The sequence below is a fragment of the Oncorhynchus nerka genome, linkage group LG10 (assembly GCF_034236695.1).
Source record: "Oncorhynchus nerka isolate Pitt River linkage group LG10, Oner_Uvic_2.0, whole genome shotgun sequence".
NCBI lineage: Eukaryota > Metazoa > Chordata > Actinopteri > Salmoniformes > Salmonidae > Oncorhynchus > Oncorhynchus nerka.
Genome location: NC_088405.1, coordinates 16,725,544 through 16,739,243, shown reverse-complemented (window position 1 = coordinate 16,739,243; position 13,700 = coordinate 16,725,544). Strand labels below are relative to the sequence as shown.

Below are 13,700 nucleotides of genomic sequence, written 5' to 3'. Positions count from 1 at the left end.
ACCATAGGCAGTAGGGATAACCATGTGTTCTGTTGATAAGTGTGTGAATTTCACAATTTTCCTGTCCTGCTAATGATTCAAAATGTAACGAGTACTTTAGGTTGTCAGGGAAAATGTATGGAGTAAAAAGTACAATATTTTCTTTAGGAATGTAGTGAAATAAAAGTAAAAGTTGTCAAAAATATAAATAGTAAAGTACAGATACCCCCAAAACAACTTAAGTAGAACTTTAAAGTATGTTTACTTACAGTGGGAAGACAAAGTATGTGAACCCTTTAGAACATGGGTGTCAAACTCTGGCCCGTGGGCCAAATTTGGCCCGCTGGGTAATTATATTTGGCCCGCGAGACAATACCAAATTACTACTAGAGCTGGCCCGCCGGTATTATACAGCGCATTCACCACTAATACTACAAATCCCATAATGCTCTGCTGTTTTCGCGTGCCAATCAGGACAGGACCCAGAAACGCTCACTCCTCTGTGACAGTAGTCATAGCAACATAGACGCTACAACAGCGAGCTAACCCTTCCCAAAAATGGCGAAAAGAAAGGCAGAAAACAGGAGCTTTCTGGACAAGTGGGAGGCAGAATATCTGTTTACATATGTAAAAGACAAACCTGTTTGTCTTGTTTGTGGAGTCAACGTGGCTGTAAGTAAGGAGTACAACATTAGACGACACTATGAAACGAAACACCATGACAAATACAAGGACCTGGACATGACTCAAAGGAGCCAGAAAGTAGAGGAGATGAAAAGAAGTTTGGTTTCACAACAGAATATGTTTAAAAAAGCCACATCACAAAGCGAGGCTGCTGTAAAGGCTAGTTATATAGTGGCAGCAGAGATTGCAAAATAAGCCCGGCCCTTTAATGAGGGAGAGTTCATGAAAAAGTGCATGATGAAGGTTTGTGACCTCGTATGCCCAGAGAAAAAAACAAGCATTTTCAAACGTGAGCCTGAGCAGGAACACAGTAGCTGATCGCACATGTGATCTTGCCACCAATCTGTATGACCAGCTGATGGAAAAGGGAAAAGATTTTGTTGTGTTCTCCCTCGCTGTGGATGAGAGCTGCCCGTGGAGTGGACTCAAATCTGTGTGTTAGGATTCAAATCAATGCATGGCACAACCACAGGAAAGGAAATCTTTGAGGTTTCCAAATGTGTAACTGAAATAAAGCTGCCGTGGGATAAACTCGTTGGATTAACGACAGATGGTGCGCCAGCGATGTGCGGTAAAAAGAGTGGACTGGTGGGCATGGTTCGGGAGAAGATGCGGGAAGAGAACTGTGCAGGTGAGCTAACTGTTTACCACTGCATCATACATCAGGAAGCACTGTGTGCCAAAGCCCTAAAGATGGAACATGTTATGACCACAGTAACACAGGTAGTTAACTTTATAAGAGCCAAAGGTCTAAATCACCGCCAGTTTAAATATTTTCTGGAGGAGTGTGGTTCGGAATACGTAGACGTGCCGTATCACACAGAGGTGAGATGGCTAAGCAGAGGAAAAGTACTGAACAGATGTTTTGAGCTGTGTGAGGAAATATGTCAATTCCTGGAAACCAAAGGGAAGGATACAGCAGAGCTCCGGGAGCAAAAGTTCCTGTGTGAGCTGGCCTTTCTCTGTGACATCTCGAGCCATCTCGATGCGCTGAACCTGCAGCTTCAGGGGCGGGGGCGCATCATCACAGACATGTACGCTGCAGTGAGGGCCTTCAAAACTAAACTGTGCCTGTGGGAGAATCAGATGCTGCAAGGAAACCCTTGCCATTTTCCCTGCTGCCAATCCATAAAAGCGCAGATCTCTACCGCCGTGTTCCCATGCGCACAGTTTGCTGAAAAACTCAGTGTTCTCGCCGCTGAGTTTAGCCGGCGATTTGCCGACTTCGAACTTTGAACTGCTTAGTAATCCCTTCGCAGTTGATGTGGAAAATGCACCAACCAACATCCAAATGGAGCTGATTGAACTCCAGTGCAACGACACGCTGAAGTCAAAGTATGATGCTGTGGGCGCCGCACAGTTTCCACGGTTCATCCCTGACACAATGCCTCAGCTCCGCACCCAAGCTGCTCAGATGCTCTCCATGTTCGGCAGCACTTATCTATGCGAGCAACTTTTCTCCTCGATGAAGATGACCAAAACAACTCACAGGAGACGTCTGACTGATGAACATCTTCGCTCGACACTGAGGATTTCTTCAGCTCAGAGCTTGAGCCCAGACATTGATGAACTAGCATCCAAGAAGAGATGCCAGGTATCTGGCTTGGGCACATCAGATTAGACCAGTGTGCAATAATTAACGTTTTCTTTATGCACTTTTTCTTGCTACAAGGCATGGGCTTGAATGGTTGATTGATTTATTATCATTTTATTTGTAAAATTATTGGCCAGTGGAAAAAGTTTATTTTGGTATTTAAATCAGAAGGCTGCAAATAGAAAAGAGGCATACAATTTTTATTTAAATTTTATTTATTTAATAAATGAATGCCATTGATGTGTTTTTTCATTTGAAATTAGATTTTGCATGTCTCCACTATTAAATTATATATTGTATGGTAATAAGCGATGCTTGTTCCATATTCAATGTTAAAGCAAAACTTGTTTGGGTCCATATTAAAAGGTTAATTTGTTCAATGTTGGCCCGTGACTTTGTTCAGGTTTTACATTTTGGCCCACTGGGTATTTGAGTTTGACACCCCTGCTTTAGAATGACCAGGATTTCTGCATAAATTGGTCAGAAAATTGTATCTGATCTTCATCTAAGTCACAACACTAGACAAACAGTCTGCTTAAACTAATAACACACAAACAATGATCATTTTTCATGTCTTTATTGAACACACTGTGTAAACGTTCACAGTGCAGGTTGGGAAAAGTATGTGAACCCTTGGATTTAATAACAAGTTGACCCTCCTTTGGCAGCAATAACCTCAACCAATATAGAATATTTTGCCAGTTGCGCTGTGGAACATCCAGGTGATCTTTTGCGAACTTCAGATGTGCAGCAATGTTTTTGTTGGACAGCAGTGGCTTCTTCCATGCTGTCCTCCCATGAACACCATTCTTGTTTAGTATTTTACGAATTGTAGACTCGTCAACAGAGATGTTAGCATCTTACAGAGATTTCTGTAAGTCTTTAGCTGAGGAAAAAGGAAACCGCACACTGCTCTTGATAGTATCACTGCTCTTGATAGTATCACTGCTCTTGATAGTATCACCGCTCTTGATAGTATCACTGCTCTTGATAGTATCACTGCTCTTGATAGTATCACTGCTCTTGATAGTATCACCGATCTTTAATAAGCTTACGTATTGGCCACACGGCCTTCGTCAGAGCTTTTGAGATTTTTAAAAATTTGCACCCTTATGTAGACCTGGCCCCACCCACATCCGTTCTACACATCGAAGGGGGTTGGAGGCAAAATACAGAGACCCTTTTTCCTTCATCTTGTTCAATTGTTGCCATGCACCTGCAAATAAGATTGCTCAGATGTGCGAGTGCCTTTTGAATTTTGTATAACTATTTTTCAATCCGCACTCTGGAATCTTGTAAGTATACACAAAAGTAAAAGACGTACCAAGTATACAATGGATCCACTACGAGAGATAAACTCACTTACCACGCATTTTGCGAGTACCCTTTCATTCACACAAGAAGACGCCAATAAGATTATTTGTCCTACCTCCAACATAGACAACCCAGTTCCACGCTCGACTGTCGAACTCAAAATCCAACTCCAGAGACACAGAGAGAAAGAGACACGTCTGTTCCTGCATGGCACCACTCTTAGCCAGTATTGGCGCAACAAGCGCATTCCAAGAGGACTGAGAATGCAGAAGGAGCCTACAATAGGGAAAAACGACAAAACTGTTGTTCAGCAATGGGGTGAAATACTCAACAAATGCTCATTAGATTTAATGCTATTAATCGTTGAACATGTGTCGAAGGAAGTGAAAGAAGTTGAAGTTAAGATTAGCGAACATGAGGCTATAATGAAGGAGAATTTAGGCCCTAATTTTACAGCCATAGACGACACGATCAAGCAGTCCATTGGGAAACACAGAGACTCTCTACAAGCAACAAAGATCAAGAAATACCAGCGAGACACAGAGGACTACCAGCTCAACCAGGTGTACGCATGGGAAGGCCCAAGGACAGGAGCACGGAGAGGCCGACGAAGGGGACGAAGGGGACACACCGCTGATCGGAGGATACAGATACGCAGCAGCGGGAGGACATGGAAACTTGGTCACAGAGGCTTCCACCGAGAGCCAATTCCCTACAGACAGTGACTCCAGCTACCATCGCACACAGTCTGTTCTTTTAGCCCGGAAGCAACAGAGGGCTCCAGGAAAGAAAATAAATTATGCAGGAGAGGCAAGCGGTCGAAGAGGAGACCAGGAACACAGGCCGTGGACACGGAGCTACAGCGGGACGTGGTAATTAACCTCTCCAAAAAAGACCTTACTGACGCTCAAGTCTCAGTCTTATCTAAGGGCCTCTGTTTTGTACCTACATGTACAGATAATAACCTCTCCAAAAAAGACCTTACTGACGCTCAAGTCTCAGTCTTATCTAAGGGCCTCTCTTTTGTACCTACATGTACAGATAATAACCTCTCCAAAAAAGACCTTACTGACGCTCAAGTCTCAGTCTTATCTAAGGGCCTCTCTTTTGTACCTACATGTACAGATAATAACCTCTCCAAAAAAGACCTTACTGACGCTCAAGTCTCAGTCTTATCTAAGGGCCTCTCTTTTGTACCTACATGTACAGATAAACCATTCGATACGAAAGTTGATCTGTTTAAATTATTTCGCAAGATTAAACTTAAGCATGTACTTTTGCAAAACACTGATTCGGGCCTAGTAACACATCAAAGAACTGGTACCCATTTTAAGCCCAAAAGCAAATTATATCCCATGGTTAACAACTCCTCGATTAATACCTATTGTAGGTTAGTCGAACAAGAAGCCATATCAGTCTATACGAGACAAACAAACCACATTCAGAAGAATCTCCCTAGAACAGAAGAACTGGCACTTAATGAACTAATGAAAGATTAATCTTTGGTTATTAAACCTGCAGATAAGGTTAAGGATAAGATAAGGTGCTGTGGTTGTTTTAGACTATGAAAAATATAAAGAAGAAATTCAGAGACAACTCTGTTGATCCCACACAGGTTTTCCAAAGGGAAATATGCTCTAATCTGGAGCCCTATTAAACAACCTTATCTCAAAACCTGAATATGAATATATTTGCTGCAAATGTGCCATACGTCCATGCTTATACATTTTACCGAAATTACACAAACCTAAAACACAACAAGGCAACTATCCAGGCAGACCAGTGGTTGCAGGAATAGGCTCAATGCTAGAGCCATTGTCGAACTTTGTAGATTATTTTATTAAATCTCATGTGCAATCAATGCCATCATATGTAAAATACTCTATAGACTTCAGAAACAAGATATCACCAATAACGGGTTTAAAAGAAGACTGTATTTTGGTCACATTAGATGTCGAGAGTCAATATACCAACATTCCCCATGTGGGGGGAGGGGGCTGGCAGCACTAGCACACTATTTGAGAGACAGAGATACTAACGAATAGCCACCAACAAACCTTATTATAGAGCTGAATATGTTTTGACGTACAGCTATTTCAGGTTTGATGATGAATACCACCTACAAACGAATGGAACGTCGATGGGCTTCACATTCGCTCCGAGACATGCTAACCTTTATGTGGGTCTTTTTGAAGAACGTTTTGTTAATAATGAAAACAAAAATCCATTTTTGAATAAAGTCCTGAAGTGGTATCGATATATTGACAGCATGTTTTTGCATATGAGGAGGAACGGAAAAAGAGCTGTCAGACTTTACTCAATGATATTGACCCCAATCTCAAATTCACTATTGAATGTGACACTAAACGTGTTCATTACCTCGATATGTGGATTGAGAAATGAAATGGAACCCTGTTTACCACCCTGTATAGAACAGAAACGGACAGAAATAATATATTACAGGGGGACAGTTTCCAACCTGAGCCATTAAAAAGAGGACTTCCAAGAAGCCAGTTTTTCAGACTGTGCAGTAAATGCCTCCACAGAGGATTATCTAGAAAAAGCAGAGGAGATGCGTGATAGGTTTCTAAGAAGAGGCTACTCTCCACAATGTGTGGATGAAGCTCTTCATTTGGCATTGGGGAAAACACGAGATGAACTGCTACAAAAAGACCCACTGGAGCTAAATAACATTCTGGAATGTTCACCAACACATACACTTTGAACTCGTAAAAAATGGTTGATGCTGTCAAGAAATGTTTTATCATCGGACCCAGCTTTTCCAGCTGAATTTAAGAATCCACCACTTGTATATCGGAGAGGTCGCAATTTACGAGATAAATTGGTCCATGCCAACTACCAGCCACAAAAGAAAATCAGCCAGGCTCTTTACCGCCCTCTTCAGAATGGTTGCTATAAATGCAGAGGTTGCGCACAGTGCAACAATATGTTGAAGTGTGAATATTTCTGCCACCACCATATAGAACTGAAGGAGAACTGTCAGATTTTATGGCACTACTCAATGACATTGGCCCTAATCTCAAATTCACTATTGAACTTGACACTCAACGTGTTCATTATCTCGATATGTGGATTGAGAAATCAAATGGAACCCTGTTTACAACTCTGTATAGAAAAGAAACGAACAGAAATACTCTATTACAGGGTGACAGCTTCCACCCTGAGCCATTAAAAAGAGGACTTCCAAGAATACATTTTTTTAGACTGCGCCGTATATGCCTCCACAGAGGATTATCTAGAAAAAGCAGCGGAGATGCGTATGAGTTTTCTAAGAAGAGGCTACTCGTCACAATGTGTGGATGAGGCTCTTAATTTGGCATTGGAAAAAACACGAGATGAACTGCTACAAAAAAGACTCGCTAAAGCCAAAGGACACTCCGTAATGTTCAAAAGTACATATACTTTGAATTCGCGAAAAGTGTGAGGTGTGGTCAAGAAACACTGGCATATTTTATCATCGGACCCAGTTTTGCCGGATGAATTTAAATATCCACCACGTATTGTGTATAGGAGAGGTCGCAATTTACGCGATAAATTGGTTCATGCCAACTGTCAGCCACAAAAGAAAATTAGCCAAGCTCTTTTTACGCCCTCTACCAAATGGTAGCTATGCAGAGGATGCGCACAGTGCAACAATGTGATGAAGTGTGAATATTTCTGCCACCCACACACAGGAAAACGGGAGGGGGGTAATTTAATTTGTGGGGGGGTTTCAATTCCATCGGGGTGGAAATGGGGGAAGGTATCATGAGGGGATATGATGGAGGAAATATTACTATGATGGGTGATTCATCAATAAACACAAATGTTTATAATCTGAATAGAAATAAAACTCCTGGGAAGGAGGGGTCTAAACTGGCAACCCAGAGTAACCATACCTACAATCTAAGTCATTCATGACAAAAAACGTAACTCTTGACAGACACTGATAGCCTTTGAGTATAGAGATAATGTCCGGTTTCAAAAGGAAACGCCTTACTGATGAGTAGGTACAACATTTACATTTACATTTAAGTCATTTAGCAGACGCTCTTATCCAGAGCGACTTACAAATTGGACAATAGATATTTTGTAATTCTGAAGAACCTGTGTATGAGAGTGACAATGGTGCCCTGCCCAACATTGCAGGCAATGATCATCCCTCACCTTCCCAAGATGCTGGTGCTACTGCCAATCTTGTAGGCTGTAAGGGAGAAGAGGTTGAAGTTGAGGAGGTCGCGCCCTGCTGCTGGAGATCCTGTCACTTCAAACAATCAGAGATAGACTTCAATGACACCCTGTCTGGCATACAAAGCACCCTGCCTACCTCCTCAGAGGCAGAGTGTTTTAAACTGTTCCTCATACAAAGCACCCTGCCTACCTCCTCAGAGGCAGAGTGTTTTAAACTGTTCCTTGAGGAATTGGTGGAGAGTGTGGTGCAGGAAACCAACAGGTATGCCCATAATCATATTACAGAAAACCCCAAGGCTATTTCAAATGTATCAACATTCATAATGTCTTTAGCCTACTAAATGTGCATAATTTGTTTGCAAGTATTCTCATGAACTGAAAGAAAAGACTGTCGCTGGCATAAAAAGAGCCTCACATGGCTTGGAAAGGGAGGCTTACATTCTGCCAATTACATCCCATCAAAGCGTCACAGATTTGGAGTCAAGTTCTCTGTTTACGTGGCTCTCTGACAGGATATGTACAGGACCTGATCATCTACACCGATGCCACCACAGGTATAAGGCATTTTGAGGGTCTTGGCATATCTGGGTCAGTGGTGATCACCGTACTGCAGCCTTATTTATAAAAAAATATATATATATATATTGTAATGACCTGACTAGATCATAAATGAACAATTGTCCAGACAGAGGCTTGAGTTTGCGAATTGACGGTTTATTGAACCAACTTTACACAGGCTACTGTTTGGGCCGTAGCACACGCCAAATAGATGACAGATAACCCACAAGCCAATCGTGACCTTCTCTTGTGAAGCCCAGACGTAAGAGAGAGAGAACAAAGGCTGAACCTGGTCTTAACTTCCAACCCCCCTCCACGCCACTCCGCCAACCACCAGGATGCCCGGCATCAGAACATTCCAGGCATTCCCGTGATTGGCAGATAGCAGGTTGATTGACATGTCGGACCCCGCGAACACCGGGTACTGGTCAGTACAACACAACCACCTCCTAGCCTAGCACATAACACACAGCTGTCTGTGCGGGTCGCTACACAGCCCCCCCACCACAAAGTCCCTCGTCCCCGAGGGAACAAACAAAGTCTCTGAAGCGACCCGGAGGTCTCCTTTGCCTGCGTGGCCGTGATGGTCGCAGAGTGCCCCTCTGGGAACCAGGGGATGAAGGCAGGGATATGGGGGACAAGGAAGCGGGAACGGGTAATACAGTCCGTGGTTCTGGGGAACCACGCGGTGACACAGGGGGAGACAGGGGAGTGGGCTGTCTGGAGCCTTGTCTGCGGCACCTGAGGGTGGGTGCCTGGAGAATGTCATTGCCAGAGAGGGGAATTGTGGGGGTTCCTGGGGTTTGGGGAGAAGAGGCCCCTCTGTATGGGGCTAACCTGTCCCGGTGCAGTGCCACCTTTCTCCCCTGGGAGGAAGCTGCACCCGGTACACAACCTCCCCTACCCTCTCCAGGACACTGCAGGGTCCCACCCAGTGACTGTCCAACTTGGGGCATCTGCCTTTTTTCCTTAGGGGGCTGTAGACCCAGACCAGCTCCCCAGCCACAAAGTGCCTTCCCGGGTGTGCACGTCATAGTTCCTTTTCTGCCTCACACCTGCATTCACCAGCTGCTCTCTGGCGAAGGTGTGGGCTGTCTCCAGGCGGTCCTGGAGTCTCCCGGGCATACTCCGGCCCCGGAGGAACATGAGGGCTATCCAGGGGCCGACCAAACGCCATCTCCGCAGGGGTGCGGATCTCTCTCCCCAGCATGAGGAGGGCAGGCGTGCAGGAGGTGGAGTCTTGGACAGCGGAGCGGCATGCCATGAGGACCATAGGCAGGTGCTTGTCCCAGTCACGCTGGTGTTTGGAAGAGACGATGGCCAGCTGCTGTCCAAGCGTTTTGTTGAAGCGCTCCACAAGGCCATCACTTTGAGGATGGAGAGGAGTAGTGGGGTCTTGTGCATACCCAGCCTCTCACACATGGTGGCGAACACACGGGACTCAAAGTTTCTGCCTTGGTCGCTGTGGATGGACTCTGCAGCTCCAAACCTGCTGAACATCCCTGCTGTCAGGGCGCCGACGATGGTCTCTGCCTCCTGGTCAGGCAGAGCATAGGCCTCGGGCCATTTTGTGAAATAGTCCATGGCCGTGAGCACCCAGCGGTTTCCACTGTCTGTGGTGGGGAACGGCCCAACTACATCCACTCCCACCCTCTCCATGGGAGCCCCCACTGGGAACTGTTGGAGCTGAGCATGAGAGCGGCCTGGGGGCCCTTTCTCGCTGTGCAGTTGTCACAGCGGCGACAAAGTCCTCCACATCCCTCTTGTGCTGCCCCCAGTAGAAGCCCTGACGGAGACGGCGCAGTGTTTTTGTGACCCCAAAGTGTCCAGTCCCCACCCCCCATGAGTACTCTGGAGCACAGCCTCCCGCAATGCTTTTGGGACCACCACCTGCCACCTCTCCTCTCCCGTAGCTGACTCCTTCCATGCCCGCTGTAGCACGCCATCAGCCAGCCGCAGTCTCTCAAACTTCGACCACAACCCTTTGGTCGCGAGTGAGAGCGCTGTCACCTCTTCCCATGGTGGCCTCACCTGCGCCTCTACCCACTGTAGCACTGGCTGTAGGTCTGTGTCCCGTCCCTGCTGCTGCCGCCATTCAGCCACGTCGACAGTCTGCAGCTCACAGCAGACAGGCCCGCTCGCCCGACACACTGTGGCACAGACACCCTCCTCTGCCCGCAGCTCTCTCTCCCGTCCCTCTCTCCGTTCACAGTGGCGGCAGCCGTCTGCAGTACAGGGCCGACGGGACATGGCGTCGGCGTTGGAGTGGCGTGCCCCTGCCCTGTGCACCACCGTGAAGTCATACGGCTGAAGCTCCTCCAACCAGCGTGCCACCTGCCCCTCTGGCTCTCTGAAAGACATGAGCCACTGGAGAGCAGAGTGGTCAGTCCTTACAGTAAAGGGCAGACCACCCAGGTAGTACTTGAAGTGTTTGACGGAAGCCACAACAGCCAAGAGCTCCCGCCGGGTGACACAGTAGCGGCGCTCATGTTTGTCAAATGTTTTGCTGAAGTACGCCACCACTCTCTCCCCCTCTGGCCCCACCTGGGCCAGCACCCCACCCATGCCCACATTGCTCGCGTCTGTGTCCAGGATAAAGGGCAAGGTGAGGTCAGGGGGCGAGCACGGGGCCTCGATCAGTGCACGTTTGAGGGTGTTGAACGCCTCCTCACACTCCACTGTCCAAGTGAAAGCCTTGTCCTTCGGCAGCAGGCGGTTCAGTGGAGCAGCAACGCTTGAGAAGCCCCGTACAAACCTCCTGTAGTACGAGGCCAGGCCCAGGAAGCTCTTCAGCTGACGCTGGTCGGTGGGGGTGGGCCAGTCTCTGACAGCCCCTACCTTGTCCTCCATGGTGCTGATCCCCTCCTTCCCCACTCGGTGGCCCAAGAAGGACACCTCTCTCCTCATGAAGTGGCACTTCTCGGGGTGGAGCTTCAGACCTGCGGCAGCCACCCTCTCCAGCACACGCCGTAGCGCCCCCAGGGCTGACTGGAAGGAGCTGCCATGGGCCAGGATGTCATCGAGGTATACCAGACACTGCTGTCGGGGGATGCCATCCAGCACCCTGTCCATCAAACGCTCAAAAGTAGCTGGAGCGTTGCACAGGCCAAAGCACAGGACCTTGAACTGCCAGTGTCCTCTGTTAGTGGAGAACGCAGTTTTGGCTCTGGCCTCTGGGGAGAGGGGCACCTGCCAGTAGCCACTGCGGAGGTCTAGTGAGGAGAACCAGGAGGACCCCTAACCAGGTCCAGCGACTCATCGATACGTGGTATGGGGTATGAGTCCTTCCTGGTTACCTCATTCAGCCGCCTGTAGTCCGCACAGAACCTCAGCTTGCCCCCTTCTTCGGAACCATGACGACTGGCGCCGCCCAGGGGCTGTCTGAGGGCTCAATGAAGTCTGCCCGCTGCATCTCCAACACAGCCTTGTCTGCCGCCTCCTGGCGTGCCAGCGGGATACGGCGGGGACGCATCTTGATGGGTCGAGCATCACCTGTGTCGATCTCATGCTGCACCAGAAGAGTCTGACCCACCTCTTCCTCACTCAACGCAAAGCTGTCTCTGAATTCAAACAGCAACTGCCACAACCGTTCCTGCTGCTCAGGGTCAAGACCAACACAGTTCCTCCCCCATATCTCCCTCACTGCAGGGAGTGTCCTCTCCTCCCCATCTGGGGTAGCTGGGCTGGGGGGTGCGGCCCGGGCTCACAGAGGGCTGTGTCATGGAGGTAGCTGGGGAATGTAACACACCGCCGTAGGTGACAGGGGGACTGGGGAAAAGTCACACACAGCTGTGGGGGAGGGGCGCAGCCATGAGTCTCTGCTGCTTTAACTGTTGGAGTAAAGGGTTTGTTGGGTTGAGTGAATGTGACATTAGGGGGGCCATGGTGACTTCCGTCCCTCCCTGGAAGCTCAGTGTGCCCCTATTTAGGTCTAACTGGCAGCCTGTGCTCCTAAGAAAGTCCAACCCCAGGATACAAGGGTCCTGCACAGCCGCCACCCACACAGGATGACGCACAGTCCTGCCCCCTACTGTCAGAGTCATTATTCCCTTCCCTTTCATGGGTGCCAGCTCACCTGTGACTGTGCGGAGCTGCACAGTTGTAGGCTCACACTGAGTCCAACCTGGCACAATATCTGGCCTCACCAGGGTTACTGTGGACCCAGTGTCCACCAGGGCGGAGCAGGGCACCCCCTCCACAGTGACAGGGACATGACAAAGTCCCCAACACAGGTCCGGCCCACCACAACAACAGGCTCCATCCGCTTGCCCTCGTCTGCTTCTGGGGAAGTGGAGCCTTGCTTCCCCGTCTGTGCCGGTGGGCTCCTCCTGAAGATGATGGTGGTTGGGATAGAAAGCCAGGGGTCCGCACTACCCGGTCTATGCGGACCCCGAGCCGTTTCCCTGAGCTCTGGGGGACATGGGGCAATCTCGGCGCAGATGGCCTGGCTGGCCACAACCCCAGCAGACCCTGGGACCAGGGCTTGTGTTTCGTGCCGCCTGTAGCGACACAGCCCGAATGAGTTCTGTCATTTCCGCCACCCAAGCAGGCTTTTCCGGCTCCGGGCTGCTCTGCCCCCAGCTCGCACAGAGGGTGTGTCTCCCTGCACCCCCACCAAAGCCCCAGCTGAAGCCCCAGCCCACACCAGCTCCTCTCCAAAGCCATCTCCAAGGCTGTCTGCAATGACTCAGGATGAGCCAGCTGGGTCTGTATGCGCAGCCCGTAGGGGAGAGCGCCTGTATGAACTGGTCCCGTGCTAGCTCGCTCTGCACGGAGGGGGCATGTGAGCATATGCCCGCCGAGAGAGGCTCTCAATGTCATTAGCTAGCACCCGTAGAGGCTCTCCAGGCTGCCTGCGTCTATTCCTCAGTTCGGAGCGCAGTAGCCCGGGCTGTACACACTGTCCATAGCGCCTCCTCAGTGCTCCCACTAGAGCACCATAATCATGCCTGTCCTCGGGGCTAATCAATATCAAACAGGCCAGAGCTTCATCCGTGAGGCATAAAGCCAACTGCAGTGCCCTTTCTTCATCCGACCACCCCTAAAATGAGCTAACAGTTCAAACTGAGCATGAAAAGCTTCCCAATCCGCCTTACCGGAATACTTCGGGGTCTTAACAGATACGGACGCAGCCGGGAACTGGGCGCCGCCATGTTTGTTTACATCCTGAGCCCCAGATTCCTCGTCACGCCGCGTCGACGTCGCCACTTCGGTCCGCCCACCAGAATCCGCGCGAAATACACTCGACGAAGCACTCATGCCCGCTTCAGCGGCCATCACTCTAACGTCCTCCCTCAAGCGGCCTCTGCGCTCCGACGCCCTGGCGATCTCCTCAGACAGAACCCCCGACGTCCATTCACACGCACCTCCTTGGCCATAA

General features: G+C 48.8%; 1 pseudogene; it reads right to left on the bottom strand.

Moving 5' to 3' along the window:
* Positions 1–8,406: 8,406 nt before the first annotated feature.
* Positions 8,407–11,544, bottom strand: LOC135573554 (uncharacterized; annotated as a pseudogene).
* Between the last annotated feature and the right edge of the window lie 2,156 nt (positions 11,545–13,700).